The sequence below is a fragment of the Hyaena hyaena genome, unplaced genomic scaffold (assembly GCF_003009895.1).
Source record: "Hyaena hyaena isolate Hyena2069 unplaced genomic scaffold, ASM300989v1 scaffold_71, whole genome shotgun sequence".
Lineage (NCBI taxonomy): Eukaryota > Metazoa > Chordata > Mammalia > Carnivora > Hyaenidae > Hyaena > Hyaena hyaena.
In genome coordinates this window covers 1001205-1026974 of record NW_024080704.1, presented here as the reverse complement: position 1 = coordinate 1026974, position 25770 = coordinate 1001205, and the positions used below count along the sequence as shown (strand labels likewise).

Here is a 25770-nt window from a genome sequence, read left to right as displayed (position 1 = left end):
AACATGCCGCTGAAAATCCTTGTCTAGGAAGACTCCACCCCCTTCACCCCACCCCCATCTCCCACCCCCTGCAGAGAGCACACCGCCAACAACCCCAATCGGACCCAGCCAGCTGTGTGCCTTCGCAAGAGATCTAACCACTCTGAGCCTTGGTTTCCTCACTTGTAAACTGAGCGTGACACTAGCACCTCCCGGATGCTGTGACCCTGCAGGAGATCCTTGAGAGTGCTTTCATACTAAGTCATTGCTCCCTAGACTCTGACACCCAGCTTCCCAGCCCTGCTGAGACTCCGGCAGGGAGGGAGGGAGGGTGGAGTCCAGGTAGAGCCCTGTGTGAGTAAAGACCCTCCTGGGGCGAGAAGGAGCAAGCCCCTTTGGCATGTTTGATTCACTTGGCATATTCTGGAACTGAGCCAGGGTGCGTATGGACTTGGGGCACAGGGCAGATGGCTCAGAGAGCTGGCAAGGTAGGGGTCCTGCTGGGCCCGCCGCCACAGGAAGGAGCCAGAGCTTTGTCTGGAGGGGAGTGGGGGCTCCCAGAACTTTACCCGGGGAGCTGACATCACTAGGTCTACGTGGAGGCCCGCTTGGAGCTGGTGAGGACGGTGGATTGGAGACGGCGGGTCAGGAAGCCAAGAGCCGAAGTTGGCCCTCCAGGTGACAGGTGCTGCCAGCCCAAATTGGAGAGGCTCAGTGATCCAAACTACACTGGGGGCCCTGGCGACTAACGGGAGGTTGGGGGCAGGGGCAGGAGAAGAAGGCATCTATCTGGTAGGGCCACTGGGCGGGGGGGGTATTAGTCACTGTCACAGACTGCACACACGGGGCCCCTGCTATTTTACTGTGTGATCTGGGCCAAGACACTGTCCTCGCCGGCAACAGTGACAGCCAAATCCCAGGCTATTTTAGAAGCATGTGATTGGAAGAGCCCAGCAGCCGCCAGGCTCGAGCCCAAGTCTCCTTCGGGGGCTCTTATGCTCCTCCCTAGCTTAGCGTCTTTCTCAGTGCCAGGCACACACCTCCCACATGCCGTCCGCATGCCTCGACCAGCCACACCCTGCACATACAGCCTCCACACACTCCGTACTCACCAAGCACACACCATCCACCTGCCACACACCACTAGCCATACATGTGCCACATGCCATCCACATGCCTTCTTCATGCCATCCACACGCATACCGGCTGTCCATGCACAAGCTACCTTCTGTTTCCGCGCCACCTGTGTGTGCCATCCACACACACCCACAAGCTTGCCATCTGGTGTGCTCAGGACTCCAAGGACATCCGCTCCGGCCCCAGGCCACCTCGTTCCCACAACAGCACGCTCCCCCTCCCCCATAGCCTGAGCAGCTACTCACCTTTGCAGGTGCAACCCTCCCGGGTGATGACCTGTCGGCAGATGCCACAGGGCTTCACCTTCTTGAAAGTCTTCACCTTGAAGTGGTGAGTCTTGGGGGCCTCCAGGTCCTCTGGCTGTGGGGGGAGAGGCATAGTGATCAGGCCTGGGCAGAAGCCCGGGAAAGGAGGTGGAGGGGACTAAGGAAGAAGTGGACAAGCAGTGAGGAAGAGAAATGAGACCCTCGTCAGGGAAGAGGTGCCCCAGGAAAGAGAAAGCTGAGTGTGACCCAGGCTCCCACACTTGGGGGGAGGGGGGTCGCATACTGGGACACTGATTTTAAGTGGATTGCTCAGTACGGTTTCACATGCATACACCATAGAACCACACCCGGGAGGCTGTCTCATGGCCGTCCCAGTCAATAGCCCCCTAAGGTAAGTACTGTGGTGACTTCTATCACCAAAGAGGCATTTTGCCAGAGCTTTAAGCTTCCCTGTGCAGTTTCTATCACTCAGGATTAATCCGTGGGGCTCATCCACACGGACGCACGGGGCAGCAGCACTGCGTTTGCATTGCTGCAGCCAATTCCTTTCTCTGTTCTACTGGTGACGGTCCTCAGCCTTCTTACCCACGTCCCCAGCATGCCACGTCCCTCCATTCTCTCTCAGCCCCTCCCCACCACCTCCTGCCCCAGCCTGGGATACTTCCATCTTTATCTTTATTTTTGGTGCTTTGCATTATGAAAACATTGATATGTTAAACCTCCTTTTTATTTATTTTTTTACTTCTTTAGTGTCTATTTTTGAGAGAGAGCAACAGAACATGAGCAGGGAAGGGGCACAAAGAGAGGGAGACACAGAATCTGGAGTAGCTCCAAGCTGTGAGCTGTCAGCACAGAGCCTGACATGGGGCTCGAACTCACTAATGGCCAGATCATAACCTGAGCCCAAGTTGGATGACTGAGCCATGCGGGTCCCCCTTTCCTTATTTGTTTATTTATTTATTTTTAAGTAGGTTCCACACCCAGCATGGACCCCAACATGGGGCTTCAACTCATGACCCTGAGATCAAGACCTGAACTGAAATCAAGAGTCGGATGTTTAACCAACTGAGTCACTCAGGCGCCCCTGAAATCTCCTTTTTAAAACTACACCACCACACACATGAGATGAAGGGCAGGCTGGCAGTCCAAGCCTTCACTGTGTCTGACCTGCCACGAGCCCCGTGCCAGTCACCATCCCTCCCCCCCACTACCACAGGCCTCAGTTTCCCACTCCAGATAGCACAGGGTTGGGCACCACACCCTCAAACTCTGACTGTCCTTTGCAACCACATATGGGGAACACACTCTAAGCCGCAGAGCCCTGCACCCACACTGCTTAGGACCCCTCCTCCTGTCTACAGCCCTCAGTCCAGGCCCGGGCTGGGGGAGCTCCCCGTTATGAGGACACAGGAGAAGCCACCAGAGCCCAAAGGCATCATGCCTCTCCAGAGCCCCACATCCCGGTGTCCAGCCTGGTGCACTTCCCGGCTTTGGCAGCAGGGGCCAGCAGAGCACACACATCGGCAGCTCGCTCGCCCAGGCACAAGGCTCCGTGCCACCCATCTGCACACACACACAGCCACACACGGAAACACAATCGATGGCCGACCCCGCAGTCCCAGGGAAGGGTTCTTATCGTCCAAGTCCGGCTCCTTGTGCCCTGCTCCAGAGCCTCCAAGCTCCGGGGTAGGAGGGGGCGACTGGTGTGTTCAGAGGAGGAAGGGTACCAGCGTTCCGCAAAGCCAGCAGGTCCAGGACTCCTCTCTGAAGACCCTGCAGTGGTTGAGTCCTGGGGGCAGAGCGAGGCTGAGCCATGAGAGACGCAGAGAGAAAACCAGACAAAATGAGAGAGACACAGAAATCCAGAGAGACAACAAGGCAAAGAGATAGAGGTGGGGGGCAAAGACTGAGACAGAAAGACAGAGTCGGAGAGATAGAGCGACAAAGATAAAGACAGAGACAGAGAAAGATGGAAAAAAGCAACAGAGAGTCAGAGAGGAAGAAAAGAAGACAGAGATAAGACAGAGACAAAGGCAGAGACGATCGAGCACACATAGAGAATGAGAGAAACAGATAGAAACAAACAGAGACTATAAAGGGAACCAGAGAATCAAAGGGGCAGAAAGACAAAGGGACACAGAAGCCAGCTTGAATGGGCCCCCAAACGCTAACTCTGGGAAGACTTGAGCATCACAATACAGATGACAGTAGTGGCCTAAATGAGCCCATGCTGATATGCGAAATAAGTGAAAAGATTCAAAGTGTGATGCGAAACCGGAATACTTAACAAATCTCAAAGCACCTCACCACACTACACTTCCAAATTACAAAGGGGAAAAAGTCACCCCTTCCCCCACCCCAGACTCCATGTTAATCAAATGATCAAAGCGAATATCAGTAATGGGATGAATGGCACACCTCGGAGGACATGGCAGACCATCGCTTCTGCCATTTTCCTGCCGAAGAGACACAAGCTGAATCTAATTGTGAAGAAACATCAGACCAACCCAAATCGAGGCACAGTCTACCAATTAAATGGCTTGTAATCATCAAAAGTGACAAGGTCACAGAAGGCAAGGAAAGATGGAGAGATTTCCAGACTGATAGAGTCTAAGGAGATAAAATGGTCCAAAGCAACGGCTGATTCTGAACTGGACTCTTCCCAAGCCCATAAAGGACGTCACTGGGACACATGGCCACATTTCAGTGGGGTCTGAGGAGGGCACAGTAGTCATGTACCCATGTCAGGTCCCAGAATTTGATGTCTGTGTTGGCTTAGGGGGGTGAAAGTCCCTGTAGGAAATCAGGAAAGCATGTATGCCAACAGGGCATTAAGTCAGCAACTTACTCTCAAACAGCTCAGGAAAAAAAGTTCATTGCACTGTATCTGCAACTTATCTGAAGTTTGAGACTGTCTCAAAATCCAGAGACAGGCAGATAGAGACAGCAGGGAGGCAGGATGAAGCAGAGACAAAGCCCAGGGCAGAAGTGGAAAGAGCAGGGGAAGGCGGAGCCCAGAGCGGTGCCGGGAGCCCAGCAGTGCCCCCTGGTGGCTAAGCCCAGCAGCCGGGCCTAGGTTCTGATACTCTAGGGTTCTGGGTCCTAGAAGCTGTGCTTCCAGCTTCTGCTGAGGGTGGGGGCAGGACAGGACAAGGCACTGTCCTCCTCTGGGCCTCATTCAGTGTCCCCCAGCCCACAAGGAGGGGCAGCTGAGCCCCCTCCACTCTGAGGTCTCACCTCCCCTGTTTTCTCCTCTCAGCCCCTGGCTGGCGGCCTTCCAGACAATCTCTGTCATAGACATTCCAGGGGGGGACCCAGCCCAATGTCAAATGCAGCAGCCCAGCCCTGGGCTGGGGCGGGGGGAGGGGGGTGGAGGGAGGATCAGGAAGGGGAACTGGGGTTCAATTTAAGGCCTGTCTGGGGAGGCAGGCAGGAAGCCCTAAAGCCTAGTCTTTTCAGACTTTTTCAGACTCTAGCCACCTCCTAAACCTGCCCCTCCCACCCCACTGAGTTGAGCAGAGCGCCCCCATTCCAACTTATCCCCCAGACTTCTCCGCCTACACCCCAAATCCAGCCCTTCCCCCACAGCCCGCAGAAGGAGACTTTCTCCCCAAAGTACACTTGAACAGTGGAATCTCCCACAAGAGGGTCCTGGCTGCCCAGTGAACACATGGAGAGCAGGCGGAGCCTTCCAGACTGACAGGCAACCGCCCAGACTTCTCCCCTGGGCCCTGGGCCTGCCTGCTCTGCCTGCCCAAACTCATAAATGTGAGTTTACAAAATGTGTCCCCGCACGGGCTCGGCTCGGAGAGCAGGAACGGGGTTTCAGATACTCTCTCCGGCCTCACCCGCGGTCTCTCCAAGCAGCCTGTGGGCAATGGCCCAGCACACTCCTGGCCCTCACCTCCTCCCCATTCTGGCTCTCGGCTCAAGGAGTACTGGGATGGGAATCTAGGGACCTGCTGTCTAGGCTGGTGACCTTAAGAACATCAGTGACCTTCTCTGGCGCTCACAGTCTCCAGATGAAAGTGACGGGCTTGAACAAGATAGTCTGAGTATAGACAGAGCAGGGGAAACAATGGGCCAGTTTGAGATTTTGAGATGAAAGAGGAATGGAGGGCAGGACACGATCATGGTGACACAGAGAGAGGTCTCAGGAAACACCACGGCTCCATGAGAGGCTAGGGAACCCAGCTGGGAGGGAAGAGGCCAGCCTGGCCAGCCCGAGGCAAGTGGCCATAGGCTGTGACCTCTATTCTACAACACTGACTTGCCTGGCTATAGAATGGGCGTCTGGCAGTTTCATTGGAAGAGTCACCCACGCAGGTGTGAAGATTCCCCAGTTTGTTGGAGGAGAAAGTCTAGGGTGGGTGAGCCTTACATCCTCAAATATCTGAAAGAGCTGGCAATGTAAGATGGACCAGACGTGATCTATGAAGTCACTGAAAACAAAACAAAACTCGGTGGGGGGCAGGCAGAAGCCACAAGGACACAAGATTAGACTCCAGGGGGTATAAGAACTTCCTAAGGACCGTATGTTAAAATCCAGACAAAGAAAAAACATGGGGGGTCTGGTCCCTACGGTGCCTTCCCCCAGAGTTACTCTGCAGATACAGGCAGAAGATAGGAATGAGCCCACGAAGTGCAGAGTTCTGTTCAGGGGTAACCACTTGCTAGTACAATGCTCATCATTTTTCCTGACAAGTGGCAGACAGGCTCACAAAGCACCCCCACTCTTCCTAGCAGGATTAGCTTCTAGAGGCCCTGGGGGACACTGGGGGACCGCAGCAGGAGCCCCCTGGTCTCTCTAACACCCACTTCCCTCAAGAGGCAGTGCCCAGAAAAGAGAAGGGGTCTTAGCTTGGAAGTCATTCTTCCCCACTCTCTAAGCCCAGGGCCCCGCCCCTGTGACAAGCCCACCCAGCATCACAGGGCTTCCTTGGGCCTCAGGGGGATCCTCTCCTTCTCTCCCTCCATTCAGCCAAGTTTGTCAGCCCTTGATGTCCCAGCCAGAGGGGCGTGGCACTTCTGGCTGGGACAGTTTGGCAGAGTCCTGGCCCTGGGGTGGGAAAGGCTGTCGGTCCCTCCCTACCCCATGGGGGCAGAGTGTGATGGGGTGGGGGTGGGGAGTGAAAGGGGACTGACAGCCCTAGGGGTCCTCCAGCTCAGGAGTTCCTGTCCCCTCCCCAAGAAACTTCCCCAGCCCTTCCCCCACTAGGGTCCCCTGTGCCCTGAAGCTAGGAGCCCTGGAGGATGTGGCCGGAGGGCGGGCAGCATCTGCGGGCCAGTGAGCCTTGGGGGAAAGGGTCACCAAAAAGCAGGGCTAGGGCAGTCCTTGCCCTGCCTCCTGCCCCCACCCCCCACCAGTCCACATCTGGTCATCTAGTGTTTGGACACCAGTACCTGGTTGGCATCAGCTGTGATTTCTGTGGAGGAGACTCAGACTCCCCAAGGAGCCACAGGCTGGCATCTGGGAGACCCAGGTCACCTCAAGTGCCAAACTTCCCCCAACCCCACTTGCTTTCGCATACACACCAAAGTTCCTTACCCACCCCCACCCCCACCCACAGTCTGCTAGCCAGCTAATGACCTGACAGCGTTCTTGGTCGCCTAGGCGGAAAACTCTGAGTCACCCCCAACTCCTGGCCCTCCACCCTCCAACCCAACCAGCTGCCAGACTCTGAATTTTGCTTCCTGAACACTCCTGCACTTTCTGATTCCAGGGCCGATGCCCTATTGAGGAAAGAACTTGTCACTTCTAGCCAGGGCTAGTGCAACAGTCTCCTGGGCCCCTGACGCGGGGCCCCGCCTCCCCACACAGCCTCTATGCAGCCTCTAAGGAGCACAGCTCTACGAGGTCACTGATGCCCCCACTAGCCCCAAAATGCTACCATGCCTACCCATGCATCTGAGACGAAACCTGGGCTCCCTCAAGCCAGCAGGGGAAGCAGCCTTCGTCCATACCCAGCCCACCCTGCCACCTCAGTCCCTGACTCCCTGCCCTGTGCCCACCTCTGAGCCTCTGCTCTGCAGTTCCCACTTCCCAAAATGCCCTTCCTCCCTCCTCAGCTAGCCAAGCTTCTAGGCATCAGTCCTCACCCTTGCTGCCCTCCTCAAGGCCTCATTCAAACCTCATCCCCTCAGGGAGATTTTCCCAGATACCCTCGCCCACCCACCACCATCTCAGATTCAGCCTCTCCACTGCTGTCTTCTTTTTGTGTTTTGAAAAGTGTAAAAGTGCTGGAAAAAATGAGCATGCTGTTCCATCGCCGTGATTCACCATCTGTTAAGGATGTGCCACTGTTGTCCGCGCTCCCTCTCTGTCTCTCTGCCCCTACACAAGTCCCCCTATATTCTCACACGCAGGGAATTCCACACCAACCCGGCACTATTATCTAATATTTAATTCATATTCTAATTTCCCTTTATGCCCCATTACCATCCCTCAGAGCTGGGTCAGCTGGGTTTGTTTCTCTCTTGCACTCGGGATCCAGGCAGAGGCTGCGCTACATTGAGTTGCTGGGTTTCTTTCATCTCCTTTCATCTGGACACATTACTCCTCCTTTTGATTCCCGTCTTTCGAAGACTCTAGGCTGTTTTGCAGGAGGTCCCTCTGTTTGGATTTGTCAGCTCACTTCTTCAGGATTCAGTTCAGGCTAAGGGCCACCCGCCTCCCCCCCGCCCCCCAACCCGGGCATCCCTTCCTCTCCTGGTTGTGTTTTCCTGGGACTGTCTAGGATTGTGCAACCCGCCTGTCCCTCCCCTCCCCTGTTAGCAAGGTGCCCCCAGGCAAGTGCTTTAACCCCTGTCTGCCTCACTTCAGTTAAATGGGCTGATAAGAGTCACCACACAGAGCTTATGAGACAAAGCCTGGGAGAGGCCACGGGAACCGAACCATACCCAGCACATAATAAGCGCTCCCCAGGTTTGGGCTACGGTTCACACTCACGTTGTCTGTCACTCGTGTGTGTGCGCGTATGCGCTAGAGTAGCCCACCAGGTACATGTGTCTGCCGGTACTTCTGCTCCATGTCCCTCGTGTCCTGGAGCAATGGGATCCCTAAGCTAATCTGAAGGAGCGAATCAAATGGAGTGGATGCCTGGCCTCAGTTCCCCATGTAACTGTACCCCCCTCCCACTGACCTGCCCTCGGGGAGAGGACACAGTTCACCCCCTTCACCAGCCACAGATGCCAGTCTGAGAAGAAAGCTCTTTGACTCCGAGTAGCCCTGCACCATCTCCGTGGAGGGCGGAGGGCAGAGGGCGGCACTGACCGAGATCCTCCCAGGTGACAGGGGAGCACACGAGGCATGGGAGCCCAGGATTCAGCCCCGGACTCAGTCTACTGAGCTGAATGACTCTCCCCTCAGCTTGCGTCTCTCTGCCCCGCTCAGCTCCTTCATAAACCACATTCCAACGTTCCTAATCTGCAAGTCTGAGGTCGCTTTTTGTGCCCTAAAGTGAGTCAGCTCCTGCGGTGGAAGGACACAGAGATGGGACAGTCAGAGCCACATGAATGGGCCGGTGCCGCGGCAAGAGCCTGGCACCCAGTCCCCCACTGACCCCTCACAGTGATGATGAGCCTGAGGAGCTTGCTCCAAACACACACGTAGGGCAGGATGGAACAAGGATTCGAATCCAGGGCTGTCTGCGGCAGGGTCCCAAGTCCCTAGCCACTGCACTACCATCATCTCTAACATCTCCAGGAGCCCTGACACTCAGTGCCCCTCTGCCCAAAGGCCATCTCCTGGCTAGTGTTCCCTGTCATACCCATCCATAATTAGCTACACTTGCTGCACTTGGACTCCCGAGTTCTTAGCTTCACCTCTGCATTAAAGGCCTCCCAAGAAGCCTTTCCTAATAGCTTCTCTCTGCCAGGTTAGGGACCCCCTGACCGACACAGCTTCCCTCGTGGCAACACCCATCTTATTGTAATCATTAGTCCAAGATCTGCAAGCTTTTCTTGGAGAAGTGGAACCCCATAATCATCCACGAAATGGTTAGACAGGCAGTGGGTGGGCAGGTGGGTGCGACATGACCCAGTGGCCGGATGGTTTCTCCAGCACACACAGTACTTCCCCAACACCAGCCCGTACCCTTCGGCTGCTCGCCCCCAACTGCCTTTAACCAGAGTTCCAACAACCCCCCCTCCCCTCCCAGCCCTAGCCTTCCCTGCCCAGGAACACTGAACCCAGCAGTTACGCGGCCTTGGGCAGGCCACTTCCCCTCTGTAGGTCCCTTCACCATGGCTGGAAACAGGAGCTTGTCGTCCCTGCCTTTCATGCCTTACGGAATCACACTGAGGTTCAAACAAAATTGTTTAAGTCAAAGAAAGGCACAGAGAGGAGGAATGACTTGCCTGACCGCCATAGCTATTAAGTGGTGGAGTCAGGATGTGAACCCAGGCAGGCAGGCTCCAGAGCCCAGGTTCTGAGCGCTGTGCATGCTGCCTGCTGGGAAGGCCTTGTGTGCTCTTGGCCTTCACATTGTTCTCACAGCCCCGTTCACATGGATTCCAATACCCTACCCTGAAGGATTCCCAGAATGGACAGCCCTCGATGGGGGACCAGGAGACCCAGGTTCTAGCCCTGACTGTAGCTCGATGCGTGGCTTCAAAATCATGCCATCACACGATTAGAGCTGACATTTCTTGAGCCCTGATGTGAGAGACGCTCTTATAAACGTACAGGTCTATTAGCCCATTTAAAACCTAACAACCCTAGAGGCAGGTGGGGAAACTGAGGCACAGAGATGTGAAGTCACTTGCCTAGGGTCACACAGCTAGCAAGTGGCGAGGCCGGGATCAACACCAGGCACAGCCTTGTCAGCCAGCACACCGCACTCCCTCTGAACGCTGCAGAAAAACTGAGGTGCTTGTCTCTGACTTTGTACCTCAAACGTCATTCCAAAAAGCTTTGCCAAAGGAGGGGTGTGTTTCAGACCCTGGTCAGTCTCATCTAGCCCAGCCTAGGTCCCAAACCCCGCTTATCAGGAGGCCCCGGGTGGGCACAGCCCTCACAGGCAAACAAAGCTCCAGAGACAGCAAGTTCAGGACCAAGAGGTCAGACTGGGGTCTATGAAGCAGAAACTGCACGCTGAGAATCTGAGGGCTCGTGAGGACCAATCTGAACAAAATATGTGCTGAGCACTGGGAAGAACACTGGCTCCAGAAAAGAGAGCACTTCATTGTCGGCAGCTGGAAGTGGGCTCAGAGAACACTATCCACACTTCCATGAGGCCCAGAAAAGTCCAGTGGCCAGCCAGAGGCCACTTGGCTTACTCACGGCCCAGCCAGAGCTGCCCTTGGCACTCCCCCCCACTCCCTGCCACGGACTTGTGTCTTTTTCACCCCCACCACCTTTGATGAGCTCCTTCCAGGTCCAGAGGAGAGAGCGAGCCCTACTGGAAGGAAGAGCCGGTAGCTCTAACTCCATCGGCACAACACCAGAAAGCTCAATTAATGAGCGTGTAATTATTTTCTAAATAAACCATACTCAAATATGTAGAAACAAACAGGAGCATTTGATGAGAAAATCAAGTTATGCAGATTATGCAGCTATGCTCCTCAGCAAATAAAGTGATATTTTTTTTATTCCTAGAGTTTGTGAAAACTATACCCTGCAAAAATATTGCTTCTTGGATGGAACGTCTGGAGTTTTCCCTGTCTGGGAACATGTGCACACATAGACAAGCGTGCACTCACATGAGGGCACAAGACATCTCTTTCAGACGGTGCCTCAATTTACCTCCCTGAGGCTGCAGACCTAGCTAGAGTCTGGCCCCAGTATAGCTGGGCAGTCCTGGGCAGTCAGGAGCCGCAGAGGTGGGAGCTCAGCCATCCCAGGGAGATCCTCCCCGCACATGAGATCTGGAATACGGGGGATCCCACGAGCCAAGGTTTAAGAGAGGGGGAAGGACCAGCATCTACTGAGCACTTACTGTGTGCTTGGGCACCTGCTCTGTCGACATACATTATCTCTGTGCTCATCCCAGCGATGCAAGTGTTTTATTATTCCCACTTTACAAAGGAAACTGAGACTCACAAAGGGAACTGTTTTACCCAAGGCTGCCCATCTAGTAAATAATGGAACTAAGATTTTTAACTGAGCCCTGTCTAGTATCAGAGTCCACACATTTCCCACCAGGCGCCTCTCAGGGCAGAAGCAGCCCACCTGGCACGATCTCTGCGGCCTCTGTGCCCCCACTCCATACCTGGCACCATCTACCCCTCCGTTTCCTGACACAAACACACATCCAGTCCCGCCAAGGCCCACCCAGAGGAGAGGAAGTTTGCTGGTATAACTACCCGTGAGGCTGTGGGGAGGGGGAGACAAGAGCCTGGACGTGGCCAGAACAGGGCCCTCTGTTCAGTCCATACTTCCCCAGACTGCAGCCCACCCCAGCAATGGCCACCACCTCTGCCCAGCCCACTCCCACCGGCTATTCCCTGTCCCATAGACAAGTGCCCATAGGGCTGTCCCACAGGGCCAGGAGGGACAGGGCTGGGAAGGCACCAGGAGAGGGGCCTGGGGAGGGGCTTAGAGGCACCAAAGTGGCAGCGCTGGTACCTCCCTTTGGTCACCAGCACCTTCTCCCAACTCTTAGAAAGGGCAGTAGGATTGACAGGACACACGTGCCTACCTCTCTGCAACTCCCCTTCACTATCTTCATTTCACCCACGGGGAAACTGAGGCTTGTCGGGATGAAGGACTTTCCCCACGACCTCCGAGCAGGGGTGGCCTTTCCTCCATCCACAGCAGCCTATCACCCCTGCAAGTGTAACTGCCATCTGTAACCCCCTGCAGGGCTCTCCCACTGCCCACCTCAATCCTCAGCACCATATGCTCATCTGAGAACTGGAAGACCTTAGAGAGATGAACTTGGCCAAGGCTCCCATTTTACAGATGTCAACGCCAGCCCGGCACACCACCGACGCATCCTCTGTGCAGGCTGTTCCGGACACCCTCAGTCCACTCTTCAGAGCCACGTGTGCCCCGGAGCCCCACACGCCACCAGACCCCTGGTCTCCCACCCTTCCCCCCTCTGCTCCAAGGACACCTGGCTGCCCAAAAGTCTGATCTCCCATGATTGTCCTCAGCCCCGGCTTGCCTAGGCCCTGGCCAGAGCAGGGAAAGGGGCAGGAAAGGCCACATCTGGATCCAGGGTCTAAAGCCCCCTCCCCCAAAACCAGCCATCACTCTCTTTGAGAAGAACCTCAGCCAGGGACGACTTCCCGCCCTCCTGACCCCTGTGCATGCCTTCGCCCAGCCCACACAGCCAAGAAGCCCCTCTCAGGAAGGGGTCTCCTGCCCCTGCCTTCATGCCTCCTGCAACAGCCGGGACTCCCCCAGCCCCCATCTCTCCCACGAGCCTTTTAACCTCATCATGGGCCCCCCCCCACCCCCATCACTCTCACCCCAACCCACACCTTCCTAAACCAAGGAAGAGGAGGAGGCAGGGGTTTCCTCCCCTGGGCAGGAGGGGAGGGGCAGCAGGGGTGTCCATAGGACCGGAGGCCTAGAGAGGAAGGGATGGCAGCAGGGAGAGGCTCAAAGTGAGTCGAGAAGGGATAAAAGTGACAGAATCCCAGCAGAATTCTTTGCAGTCAGGCTTTCCCAGATTACGTTTGCTAGGCCAGTGGCTTCCGTTGCCCAGGCCCCTAGCAAGGCCGCCTCCCCCACTTTGGGCTGAACAACCCAGGGGGTGAAGAATTCCCCCCCAGGATGGCAGGGGGTGGGGGTGGCAGGAGAGGCTCCAAAAAGAAACAAACTTCTTGATGGCTTCCTTCTACTTGTAGCTCCTGGACTCAAATGGAGGCAAGAGAGGTGGGGAGGGGGATGTCCCAACCCATAGAACCAGGGTCTAGGCCCTGTTGATGGGGAAGGGCTAGGGCTGAGGGCCCGCTCAAGTCAGTTTGTCCTTCTGTCAGTCAGAGGCAGAGAAGCCCTCCGCCTTCACTACCCACATCCACCGCTCCCCCCCACTCCCTTGACGCGACCACCACTGGCCCTCAGCCTAAGGATAAGATGGGGTACAACCTCCTAGGTAAAGCAGCCAGACCTACCCAGAGCATGCAGGACAGACAGATCCACGTCATCTTCGGGGGGTCCCGTCCCTCAGGCCAAGCCCGGAGCCTGCACACGGGCCCCTGAGCTCACAGCCCCCACGGAGCAGGCAGAAGGCAGCTCTGAGAATGAGGCCGTTGCTCCTCCAGCCAGCATCTGTCGGGCCTCTCGCCCTGCCTGCCTCCAGCTCACCCTCCCTCCTTTCCTCCTCCTCCCCCCACTCCACCCCTTGTCCCAGCCTCCTGTCTCCTCCCTCCTTCCAGGCTCCGCTGGGGGCTGGTGGCTGGTGGTGTTGGGGGTCAGAAGCTCTGCTTTGCAGGGGGTGTGAAGGAGACAGGGCAAAGGGACAGCTACTGGAGACTGCCCCCCTCCAAGCCACCACCATCCACCCTGTACTTCCCCCCCCCCACCTCCAGACATATAACCCCTGTGAGCCACCAAGCTTCCTCCACCTTCTGATCTGATACTGGCAGGCTGGAGTCCCCTGTTCCCCCTGCATAGCCCCCCTCCGCGCCCCCAGACCACTGATGAACAGACAGACACAGTCTGTATATCCTGGGGTTCCCCGGCCCCAGCCCATCTCTGAGTACAGATGCATGTCCTCCTGCCCTGGGAACGCACATTCATTCGCACACGCTCAGCCTTAACACAAGAGAAACCAGGCCAGACTGTGGGAGAATGGCCCTGCCTCCAGGCTGTGGATTTCATTCCAATTTTTTTCCTACTTCTTTTTTTTTTTCCCCTTCTTTCTTTCTTTTCTCCAAACATCTGTCCCAGCCCTTCCTGCCCTTCCTAAAAGGAGCCCCGCTCCAGGCTCCTGCGAGAGTCTGTTTTTCTTGACTGTACCCTGGGCCAACATTTGGTTTGCATTTCCCCACTTCCTCCTCCACCTCCCTGGTTCCCCCTCCCTGGGCCCAGTTTTCACCTCCCACCATTCCACCCGCCTACTTCTCCCCCACAGTGTTCCCTTTCCTGGCCAGCCCTCCCCTCCCCCCTCCTTAGCTCAGGGCAATAGTTTGGGGTCCAGAGCGGGTAAAAAGTCCGGTACAGAATCTAAGTGTATTCCCAGGGAGCACTGCAGGCAAACCCAGCAAACTTTGCTCAGGCCCTCATTGTCTAGATCCACCCTCTCCACCCCCATCTTCTCCCCAAAGACTTTCCTCTTTGAGTTCTGGCCGAGGCTGGACCAACTGAGGGTGGGTGGGGCTGGTGAATCACCCATTCTGCTTTTTGGAGCCTTCCAGGGGAGGGAAAGAGGGCTCAGCCCCACCCCCTTCTGAGGACACACACATCAGGACACACAATCCAACTCACATAAACACACAAAATGCCGAGGACAGGGCCCCACCCAGAGCACTCTGAGACCATTTTCCTGGATTGACTAACCTGGCAAAAAAGTCCTCTTGGTCGAGCTCCTACGCACATGCATGAGTGTGTTGTACACGCCCCCCGCCACATGTACAAAGGGTTAGGAATCCCCTGCCTCGCTCCCCCACTCACCCAAGAGCACGTCCTTGCCACTCTGTCAGCACCACACAGAGCATCCCTAGGGGTCAGGCTCTACAACCAGCCTCTCCCCTCGGCCGGACCTGCCCAACCAGGTGTGTTGGCTCCCAGCCCACAGTCCAGCCAACACATTTACCTGGGAAACTCCAGAAAGAGAGGGAAACATTCATGTTTCCTCTGGGGTAAGGCTGCCACATGCAGAAACACAGGCTGTGCACTGCACAAGGGACTGACACTCTTATGGTCTGGTGATTCTGAGATGTCGGGGGAGGACACTGAACCAAGGTGTCCAATTCCGGTCCTTCCTAGAGCAGGTACTTGAGTCTTTGTTCCGGTCAAGGGGTTGGGGTGAGGAATGAGGGCCCCTTCTCCTACCTCTCCAAGTGCTTCTGCAGAGCTACAGAGCTAAAGAAGGCTTTGCCCCCACGCTGCCTGCCCTACGGCATCAGAACACCCTTAGGCTCCCTCACCCCAGCTGCCTCCCCACCAGGCCTGCTGGGGGTGTCCAGACAGACACTTCCGCAAACCTTCCCACCCTCTGCTGACCACAGCGTAGGGCAAGCAGGGAGGAGTGCCAGAGCCCGCCCGCCCCCCAGCCACCACCACCAGCCTTGCCAGCCTTCCCCCCAACCCCCACCCCCCGCTTCAAGGGCTCAGCCAGTCACGTCCTGACACCCCAGGACCCACGCCCACGGGCCCCTCTGCCTGTTCCCACGGCCCTTTCCTGCTGGCGTCACTAGAAGATGTGCCTCCCAGCAACTATCACAGAAGTTCTGAGAAATTACCTCGCGTATTCCCAGAAATGCCAGAAAACAAGACCGAGGACCAAGTCACAGTGACACCAACTTGTCTGGCCTCCCACAATGCCCAAAGGGGCCCTGCAGCCCCTAGGCTGGCTCCTTCCCCAGTCCCCTCAGCTGGGACTAAACGCCAGTGGGAAGGGCCCCAGGGCTGCTGCCGGTCCCCTTGCAAGAACCCTCCCCCAGGATGCCCCCATCCCTCTTTTCCAAGAGGGGGGGGGTCTGTTCCTGTATCTTAACCTCTCACTGTTGGGAAGTCCTTCCTCCTCCTAACCACCATCCGGCCTGTTTAATGTTAAACTCTGCCACCTGAGGTGTCTTTCACTCTGTAACGACCCCCCCCACCCCGTTTCGGGCTTGTTACCCATTATTCATCCTGCACAAGCTGGTGCTCCCTCCCCCACCCATGGACAGGGAGAGCTCCTTGGGCAAGGACACATCCTGCTCTTTGTATCCCCAGAGCCTGGCAAACAGCAGGCACCAGACCTGATTAAAGAATAAATGAGTTGTACTATCAATGAATGGGTCCTAACCTATCTTCCTACAGTTAGCACCTACTGTCCCCTTCCCAGTCTTTCCCTCTCTCCCGCTCTGGCCCCCCTGAAAGGGCCTTGGGCAGTTCAGCCTGCACACCCTTGCACGTGCCGGTGATACGCCCCCATCTTCAGGACTGTCTCTTCCTGCCCCCTCTCCCTCACCTCGGAGCTCTCTCAGGCTGCAGACTCTTGGGAGACCACAACGCCAGTGCTCAGCCTGGGGTTCCCGGCCTCATGCTTGGACCAGGGTCTTGTTTGCAGCAGACATCAGGTACATGCCAGTGGGCCTGCTGGATTTTCCGGGCTGGGATCCCCGGAGCCTTGGAACTTGCCACCACCCTGTGCCACGCCACCCCACTGCCTCTCCACTGCCGCGGCCTGGTTTGTGTCCCGCTCAGCTCCCCCATCTGCACGCGGAGCACTTCCTGCTAGAGGCCGTCCAGATCCAGACCCAGCAGCCAACGGAAGAAACAGTTCTGCAGGCTCTGGGGCCGGCGCCGCTCGGAGGTGAGCTGAGCTGACACAGAGGGATGGGTGAGTGAGGGCAGGAGTGAAGCTAAAGGGCTTTGTAAGCCTGAGCCTGACACTCTCCCAGCCTGTCTCCTCACCTGCAAAATGGCCAAGGCGATGGCCTCTAAGTTCCCTTCCAGCTGCACCTTCTGTGATGCCACCAAGTTCCCTCCAATGCATTCCTCCTATCCCTCGACATTCATCCATCAAAAAGCTCTTCCTGTTGTCCAGCCCATCTCCGATGGTGGCACTGAGCCTTTCTTCTGTCATCACCGGCACAGACGCTGAAGGTCATAGACCATCAGAGGTGGAAAGACCCCCCAGCCCCCGCTGGCTCAGCTAGTAGCCACAGTCAGGGTGACTAGAAGGGTCATGGCCAGAGCTTTCAGGGGCCCTAGAGAAGGTAAAGAACAGGAGAAGGAGGAGGAGGCAGGGGGTCTCTGAGGACCTCGAGATGGCAGCCCCACCGAAAGGGGACACGTGCTTCTCAGTGACAGCCACTGTGGCATCAGGGACGTGAGCCCATACCGTCAGATCTTTGGATCTGCCGAGAGAGGCCCTAAATCTATATCATATAAAGTCTTTTCTACAAAATATAAACAAAAAAGCAAATTTTGCAGTGTTGGCTTTTCTTAAAAAACCATTCTGTCAGCCAAACATATCCACGGGGGGAGTCTGGCCTTTGGGGCGCAGCTGACCTCATCCAGCCTCCTTGTTTATGGGATGACAACTCTGCAGCACAGGGAGGTCACAGAGCTGGTCAGTCAGGAACAGAGCCCCCCCACCACCCCAGGTCCCACACGTTCTCCTAAAACCCGCCTTCCAGTCACTGTGAGACCGGAGTCAAGCTTTCAGCCTCCTGCCAGCACCGCAGCCCACTGCCTTCCATGTGGGGGCCGCTCCCACCGTGGCCTTCTTCCCAGCCGGTCCCAGAGGGCTCCCATCAAATAGGCAGGCGCACTGCCGGCTCTGGGATTCCTCTCCAACCTCCAACTGCAGATCCTGACACCAAAGCACTCGGCAACTGTATCTATCTGTCCCCTTTCGTCCCCTCAGGCTCTGCCACTCCACCCCTGGCCCCGGGAAAGATCAATAGTAACTAACCCGGCACTTCATTGTGGTATCATTGTGGTATCGTATTGAAGGCTCATACCAGCTCTCATTTTACAGACGCAGAAGCTGGGGCACAGAAAGGTTCAGCAACTTGCTCAGAGTCACACAGCTAGCGTTTGTGCGAATGGAGACCAGGGCGTCTGATTCAACATCTCACAAGGACTGAGAATTTTCCTGTCGTTCCTGTAGCCGTACAGTCACCCAGGGACTAGGGGTTGAGGCCCCATGTTGCGGTGGCATGTTAGCTCTCTTCTCACTCTATCTCTAAGGGCTGGCACTGCAGCTCCATAAAGGGGGTCAGCTGCCCAGGCCCGGGTCTGGCTTGGGTGGGAGGTGCAGGGGACAGGAAAGAGTGCTGCCACATGATTCAGGGTGACACTGACGGGCTCCCTTGTGTCTCTAGAAGAGGCACCAGGAAGAGACAGGCCGCGGTACCATCAAGCCCTGGGACCTGAGACCTGGTGAGCACAGGGCCTGGCCCCTGCTGCCCAGAGAGCCTCCTTTCGGGTAAGCCATGCTCGCACACCCTGCCTCCCACCAGCACACACAGTGGGCCTTTGAGTTCTGGGGTGCTGGAGCCCTAGCGTGCCACCATGTACCACTACGCAGGATGTTCACTGCATGAGGGTGCAGCCAAGGGGCCAGGTGGGGGCTGAAATCCCATCCGTGCTCCAGTCACCGAGCCTGGCATGGGCCGCATCAGTCCAGAGCATGGGGCATCCATCCCAAAGCCGACTAAGGCACCCTGTGGGCTAGGGGAGGTCTGGCTTCTAACCCCCATGCCTACCACCGCTCTAATATGAAATGGAGGTCACCCCCTTGCATTCCAGAAATCTCGATGCTCCCTGAGACAGAAGGTGAGGTTCCTGTCTAGGCCTCAGTTTCCCAGCTGACACAGGAAGGGTCATCATTCACATCCCCTTCCCCTAACCTCCCCTCCACCAGCACCCTAGGTGGGGACAGAGTCTGGGCCCAATCCCAACAATTTTTAATAAAATTTCTCCCAGAGCTCTACTCAATGATCTTGATCTTTCCCCCAGTTCTAATTTCCTGCCTGACTCAGGCCCTCAAAGGCTAGCTGGAGGGAGGCGGCTGCACCTGCTCAGTCAGTCCCTCACCGCCCCCCCAACCCTGTGCCCAGCGCAGATCCCAGCCCAGGAGTGCAGGTCACCCTCTACCTCTGCAAATAAGGAGGGGGAATTGCTATGATGCCTGGGGTCCAACTGACCTGGTCCTGGCTGGCCATTGCCCGCTGTAGGCTGCCTTCTCCCAAATGTGAAAACCCAACTCCGCAGCATCTGAACTCAGAGCCCACTGGACCGTGGATGGTGCTCTGGCCCCGTGCTCCCACAGTGCAGTGGCTGCCTCCCAGCCAATCACTGGGGACAATGCATTTTGCTAGAAGATTTCAGAGCACACCTTGGGTGACTGGGGCGGAAGCCTGCTGGCACCTTTCCCCACTGCGGCAGACAGGGAAACTGAGGCCCAGGGGCAGCACCTGGGAGGAGGAGCTGAACATTCAGTCCCATATAGGCAGAGAATGGATACTGGGAGAAATCCTTCCATCCCCACATACCCCACTTCTGGCCTGTCTGGAAGTCTACAAGGAAGGAGACCCTTGCTGGAAAGGCACACTAATAATAAAGATAATATGGCTAATTTTTATGGAACACTGCTATGGAGTGGTCACTTGGTAAACACTTTAAACGTACTGCCCCATTTAATCTTCACAATGACCCACTGGGTAGGTAGTTTCATCATCCCCATGTGACATGTGTGAGAACTTAGTTACAGCACAGCCAGATTAAGCACCTAGCCCCAGTCTACAGCTAATAAACAGAAGAGCCAGAATTCAGACCCAGGCAAATGGGCTCTGCAGCTGGTACACTTAACCAGACTGGGGTACTGCACTCCTCTTCCCCAGTGTGACAATGGCCCTTCAGTTCCCCAGAGGAATGCAGAACGAACCAGAAGACCAGTTCCCTGCTACAGGACCCCCAGTCCCTAAAATTCTTCCCCTCACTGAGGGGCTTCCAAAGTCATGCTCCGAGGGTTCTCTCTGCCCCCCCCCAGGGGAGAACGTGAGGTTACAAGCAGTTTTTTCAGTTGCCTACTCTGCCAGCCAGATATACCCCCACCTCCATCCTTTCCCCAACCTCCCCCTTAAACACACACACACGCACGCACACGCGTGCGCGCGCGCCCGCACACACACACACACACAGGCAAACACACCCTGAAGACATTGTCAAGGATCTTCTCTGGGAGGATCCCAGGGAGGAAGATGCTTGACCAGGACACACCCACCCATATCACTTGTCTCAGCAGACCCTTCCACCCTCACTAACCCAGCTACTGCCTCCTGCCCCCATCCTCTCCCTGTCCCGTGCCCTGGGCCCTCCATCTACTGGGATAAATGGAAAGCCCCTCCTACCCCACTTCCATCTCACTCTGCTATTCCCCTGCCTTAACTCTGAGCCCTCCTCAATCTGGTGGTGGAAAAGAGACATTTCCAGAAACTAGTCCTCCCTTCCCACAGAAACTTAGGAGGGATGCTTAAACCCTTAGACGCGTTTCTCTGTGCCCAAATCCCCACCGCCTTCCCAGAGACTTCGGTACTATCCTTCAGACTTCTGACCCCAACTCAAGATGTGCTGGGGGAGGGGCGGCCTCTCCTCCCTCAAGCAACCGTATTGCTCGAGTAGGGGCTCCCCAGGAGTCCCCAAACTCTGATGAAAGCCAGGCTGACAATGGTCAAGACGGTGTGTCCCTGGGGGTGGGAGGGTGATACGTTGGCCGCTGAGCAGACCTCGGGCCAGACATGCCTGTCCGAGGAGGGGGGCGGAGGGAGGGTGGGGACAGGTGTCAGGTGAGGCAGAAGGCTTTTACCTGGCTGCGGAGGCAGAAGCGCAGGGGCAGGAGGCAGGAGAAGAGGTACTTGCCCCATCGGATCACGCAGGAGAAGCACCAGCTCAGCCGAGTCATAGTGACCCGGAGGGTCGGCGCCACGGGCGGGCGGGAGTGTCTGGGCACGTGGACCCGTGGCTCCGGGCGCTGGGCTGGGATGGGGTGAGGAGGAAGGCGAGAGCCCTGCCGCGGGGTCTCGCGGCTCCTGAGCCCCGCAGGAGCAGCCCGAGTGTCCCGCCCCCTCTAGCGGGAGGAGCGGCCCCGACGTGGCTCCCTCTCCCCGGAAGTCCCGGCGGGAGGCGCGGGCCGCTGCGGGGCGCTTCTACCCTCGGGACGTCCTCCGGCGGCTCCCTCTCTCCTCCCCTCGGCGCGACAACCTCGGCCCGCCTGTTTCCCGGGCGGGCTGGGGGGCGGGCGCAAGCACCCCGGCAACTCAGGCGGCTCGCGGGGCCGCGCAGGAGAGGCGGGTCGCGCCCCGGCAGAGGCGGTGCCAGGCGCCCGGCATCCACCTGCGAGTGGCGGCGCTGGGAGGCCGAGTGGCGGCGGCGGCGGCGGCGGCGGCATTGTGCTCCGAGCTGCAGTGAGTGTGTGAGCCAGCGTGCGTGTGTGGATTCCCTCCAGACCTCACTCAATTCCCATATTGCTCCCCAGAGCATAATGTGATTAACTTAAACGGAGGCCACGGACTTCCAGCTCAAGCAGAAACATCCTTGGGCTGGGGCGTGCACATGGGGACACTGAACACAGCCAGAACCGGCTGTCCCCACTCACCACCAACCCCTGACCCTGGCCGCACCCAGACCCCTCTACCTGGATCTCTCTCCAGCCAAGTCAGGGAGTGAGGGAGCTCTGAGCGTCCAGAACCGGGCTGGTTGGAAGGAACCCTGCCCGGGAGGCTGAACTAGCTCCAAGGAATGAGAGTTGGACAGGCTGCCCCTGCCTATGGCTGAGCTCCCTGCTCAGGGGTCAGGGCACTGCACTCCCCGTCTTCACTTCTGTCCTGCCCCGTGGCTGCCACTAGAGGCGGGACCCACCTCTGCCTCTGCTGTGCTCAGATATGAACAGAGGATGGGTCCTCTCGGGAATATTGTTTGGGGTAACCATACTGTGACCACGGAACTAGGAAGAAGGAAGAAGAGAGAAGCAAGGGGGAGGTGCAGGAGAGAGGGAGAAAGACACAGAGACCCAGACACACAAAAGCAGAGAGAGACACACTGGAGACCCACTGCCAGACTACAGAGAGGTGGACAGGCAGCCATGAGCTTGGCCCCTGGTTCTGCTGCTGCAGAGAAACTGGAAGGCAGCCAGGCAGCCAAGCCTAGAGAGAAGAGGGGCGGGGGAGCTGTGCTCTGCTGAGACCCTGCCAGGGCCTCTCCCGCAGCAACAGGCCACCAGAGCCAGCTAGGGACCCCTCCCCCAAGGACCCCTCTCCTGCACTGCCCAGCCAGGCTTCCTTGGGACCATCTCAGGGCCATTTTTCTTGCCAATGCTGTCTCCCTATCCCCTTCCCCTCACCCCTGTCCCAAGCTCTCCCCTACTCCAGACTTTTCAGGCCCTGCCCCTCCCCACTTCAGATTCCCACCAGGAGACAAGGCACTGGGGTACAGCACTTTGGGGGTGATTGGGCAGGATCACAGCGGAAGAGAAGGAAAAGACCCCAGCCAGTGCATGGGTAGTGAGAGGGGGAAAGAGACATTAGGGGCCCTTGGCCCCTAACAATCCCCCAAGCAAGGGGACCACCATCATCCCACACACAGAAGGTTCTGGGTGCACGCTAGAGGGGGCAGCAGCGGGACACTCTCCGCCTCCCATTAAAGTAAGCCCATCCCTAGCAGGCCTTCGCTCATGCCCATGACCTTCAGCGAAGGGCCCGACACTGCTGAAGTCTCTTCCAGGCCTGCAGAGGGGCGTTCCTCCTCTCTGGGGGTCCCTGCAATCTCTGCAGCCTCCCCACCAGGGCACCAGAAGAAATGGATAAAACGTGAACCGTGAGGAAATGGGGCTTAATCCAGAGCAAGTGGAACAAAGTTTAATCGAAAGGAATCACTTGTTGCATTTTTTAAATAGGAGGAAGTCCTTCGGATAGGGTTGGCTGCTTAAGTGTGGCCCTGCACGGTGGAAAAGAGGACACGATGTCTTTCATGGCATCCTTAAGTCTTCCTGGCACTTAGGGCATGAAAGGCACTCATCAATCACTGAAAGGAGAGGGAGGGTGGGAAGAAAGAGTAGGAACCGATGGTGAGACCTAACTCTTCCCAACAAGGAGATCCCGGATGAAAAAGGCTTGCAGGGCAGAGTCCTTCACTTCATCCACTGCCCAGCAGGAGGTGTCCTTGAACCAGGGGACCCTCCAGAGAGGAAGGGAAGAGTCTATGCCTCTGACAGGGACAAGAAGTCAAGCCCATCACTGCCACCAGCTGCTCCCCAGCTGTCCCCCTCTCCCCCAGCCCCTGGCCAAGCTTCATGCCCCACTCCTCAGTTCCTGAAGACTAACCCTGCCCCCGTGGATGCTGGCTTGGTGGGGCTCTGAAATGTGGCCCTGGGAGTTTGATGCCTCGTGGTAAATCACAAGTCCTCTGTTCTGCATTCACCACCAGAGGAGGTCTGAATCCTGAAAATAGCAGCCACAGAATCCCCAGAATCTCCTGGAAGGTTTTAGTAGGGACCCCTCTACTTCCTCTTCTACCAAAACTCTTGTGGGGGTTGTTTTTTTTTTGGGGGGGGGGTTGGGGGTAGGTAGGAGCTTAATCCCAAAGGTCTCTCAGTCTCAATCCCCTTCTCCTGCAAAGTAGTCAAAGCACCAGAAACTGCATCTAGTACCCGGTGGGTGTTTAGTAAATATTCCCTCCTTCTCCTTCTTCTTCCAGGCCCCTGAATATTGGGGACCGAGATGCAAGGCTCCATAGAATGAACCAGACAAGGATGCTCAAACACAGGGTACTACATATTAGAGCCAAGGCATGGAGTGAATGAGGGGCCAGGAGGAGCCTGGGTGGAGTCTGGTCCATCAGAGGGCCTCACATCAGGTCCCCAACCTTTCTACGGTTCCCATGGGGGTTCTGGACAAGAGCCCCCAGACTCCTAACTCTCCCTCCATTGGAGCTTTTAAAAAGCTGGTCACCATCCTCAGAGGGTTAACCAACCTTCCAATGACCATTTCCACTCCCCGCCCCCCAACCCATGTGACATGGTCCTGCCCAGGCCTCGGTGGTCCCTGGGCCCGACTCCCAGCCTTGCCACCCTCTGGGGCCTCCACTATGCCTCCGTCTTCCTCCTCTCCTCAGCTAGATTCCAGACTAGCACACTAGGCTGTGTTGCAGGTCTGGCCAGGGCTTAAAGGAAGGGAAATTTCTCCTCTCCCCACTCTTGTTCACACAGCCCAGAGACCCGGATTCTGAGTGCAGGCCAGGAGGAAATTCCAGAAACTAGGTGAGATGGAAGCCACGTGCACAGAGAGGGGGCCGCTCTGGGCTTTTCTCCCCAAGTTTTCCCTGAGTCAGAGCCAGGAGGGCCCACTTTTCCCTTGAGTAGGAGAAGAATGGGAGACTTCCCAGAGGCGGCCAGCAAAGGTGTCAAGGAAGTAAGAGAGCAGGTCACAGCCAGTAGCCCCCCCAGGGGACAGGCCTTGGGAGGAGGGCCCACCAGCTCCGTGCAGGCACAGAGCCTCCTCTGTCTCAGGCCCCCAGGGTCACAGTGCCCCCAGCTGGTTTTGTCTGTGGGGGGACAAAGGCGGCTCCTGTCTGGGGAGAATGGCTTGGCCATCAGATCAGAGGCCCCAGGTCTTCTTTTCACACCCAGAGTGAGAGGCACAGAGGCGGCTCTCTGGGGACGTCCCGTCCCAGCCTTTCTCCTCGTCCCAGCCTTTCTCCTCCGTCAGATGGGGACAGCTCTGGCAGGCCCAGCTTTCTCACTACCCGTTAGTTTCAACACCCTCCCAGCTACAAGCAGTCCTCTAGTGGCCCCCCAGGGGGGCTCTCAGTCTCACCTCCCAGGCTGGCTTTCCCCGGGGTCCAGCACCTCACTTACAGGGACACCATGGGCTGCATCCATGGTTACACTGCCCAACCACCTACAAGATCCAGAACTCAAACAGTTCTCCCTCCATGCAAAGAACAGGGGTCCCTGCAGAGCTAGGGTCCCATCGCATGTGGGCTCCCATGTCACCTCCTAGGTTCCCATCTCCTCGAACAGCCCATTAAAGCCCTTGCCTGCCCTCCTGCCCTCAACCCAGCATTTCTTCATAGCACTCAGCACCTCTTGTTGACAGATTTGCTCACTTCACTAACTCAGAATGCCAGCTTCCAGAACAGACCACCTTGTCAGTCTTGCCACTGCACGCCCCCCCGCCCCCAGCACCCAGTGTGGTGCCAGGCATGTGGTCGATGGACATGCATTACTCAGTAGATGGGTTGGTTGACTGCATGAATGAAAGGAAGAAAGGAGGAGGGAGGAAGGAAGAGAGGAAGGAAGAAGGAAGGTGGGAAGGAAGGAAGGGAGGGAGGGAGGAAGGAAAGAAGGAAGACCATTCCTTCTTCCAAACCCACTAGATCCCTCCCCCGTGGATTCTGGGCCAGAGGGAAGTGTCTCTTTCGCTTTCAGGGTGCTGGCCGCTCTGCAGCTAGGACGGGGATGTGTTTATGCATCTCCCCTCCGCTCGCCCCTAACTAGGGGCCCCATGTTCCTATTCTGAAACAGCTCCCCAATATCCAGTCCTGATTCCAGGACTTGGTAGAAAGTACCAGTGTCAGAACTGGATGGAGGTCCCCCATTCTCGTTTCATTGCTTTTCCACAGCACAGCATTGCAGAGAGGAGGGCAGGAGGGAGAAGGGGGCGGGAGAGGGAAGGCAGGAAATGCTCCTCCTCTTACAGATATCCCAAGGAGGTAAGTCCCTAAATTCTCTTTCTTCTTTTCACCCCCTAATCCAGGTCTCTGACCCCTGACAGGCAGGAA

The 25770-nt window shown here is 56.8% G+C and overlaps 1 protein-coding gene across 1 annotated transcript in view; it reads right to left on the bottom strand.

The window, feature by feature from the left end:
- Positions 1–1415, bottom strand: part of TNS1 (tensin 1) — a 182022-nt gene extending 180607 nt beyond the window's left edge. The window contains exon 1 of the mRNA XM_039233097.1: positions 1362–1415. The gene's annotated coding sequence lies outside the window, so the exon portion shown is untranslated. The remainder of the gene's footprint in view (positions 1–1361) is intronic.
- Positions 1416–25770: the final 24355 nt, after the last annotated feature.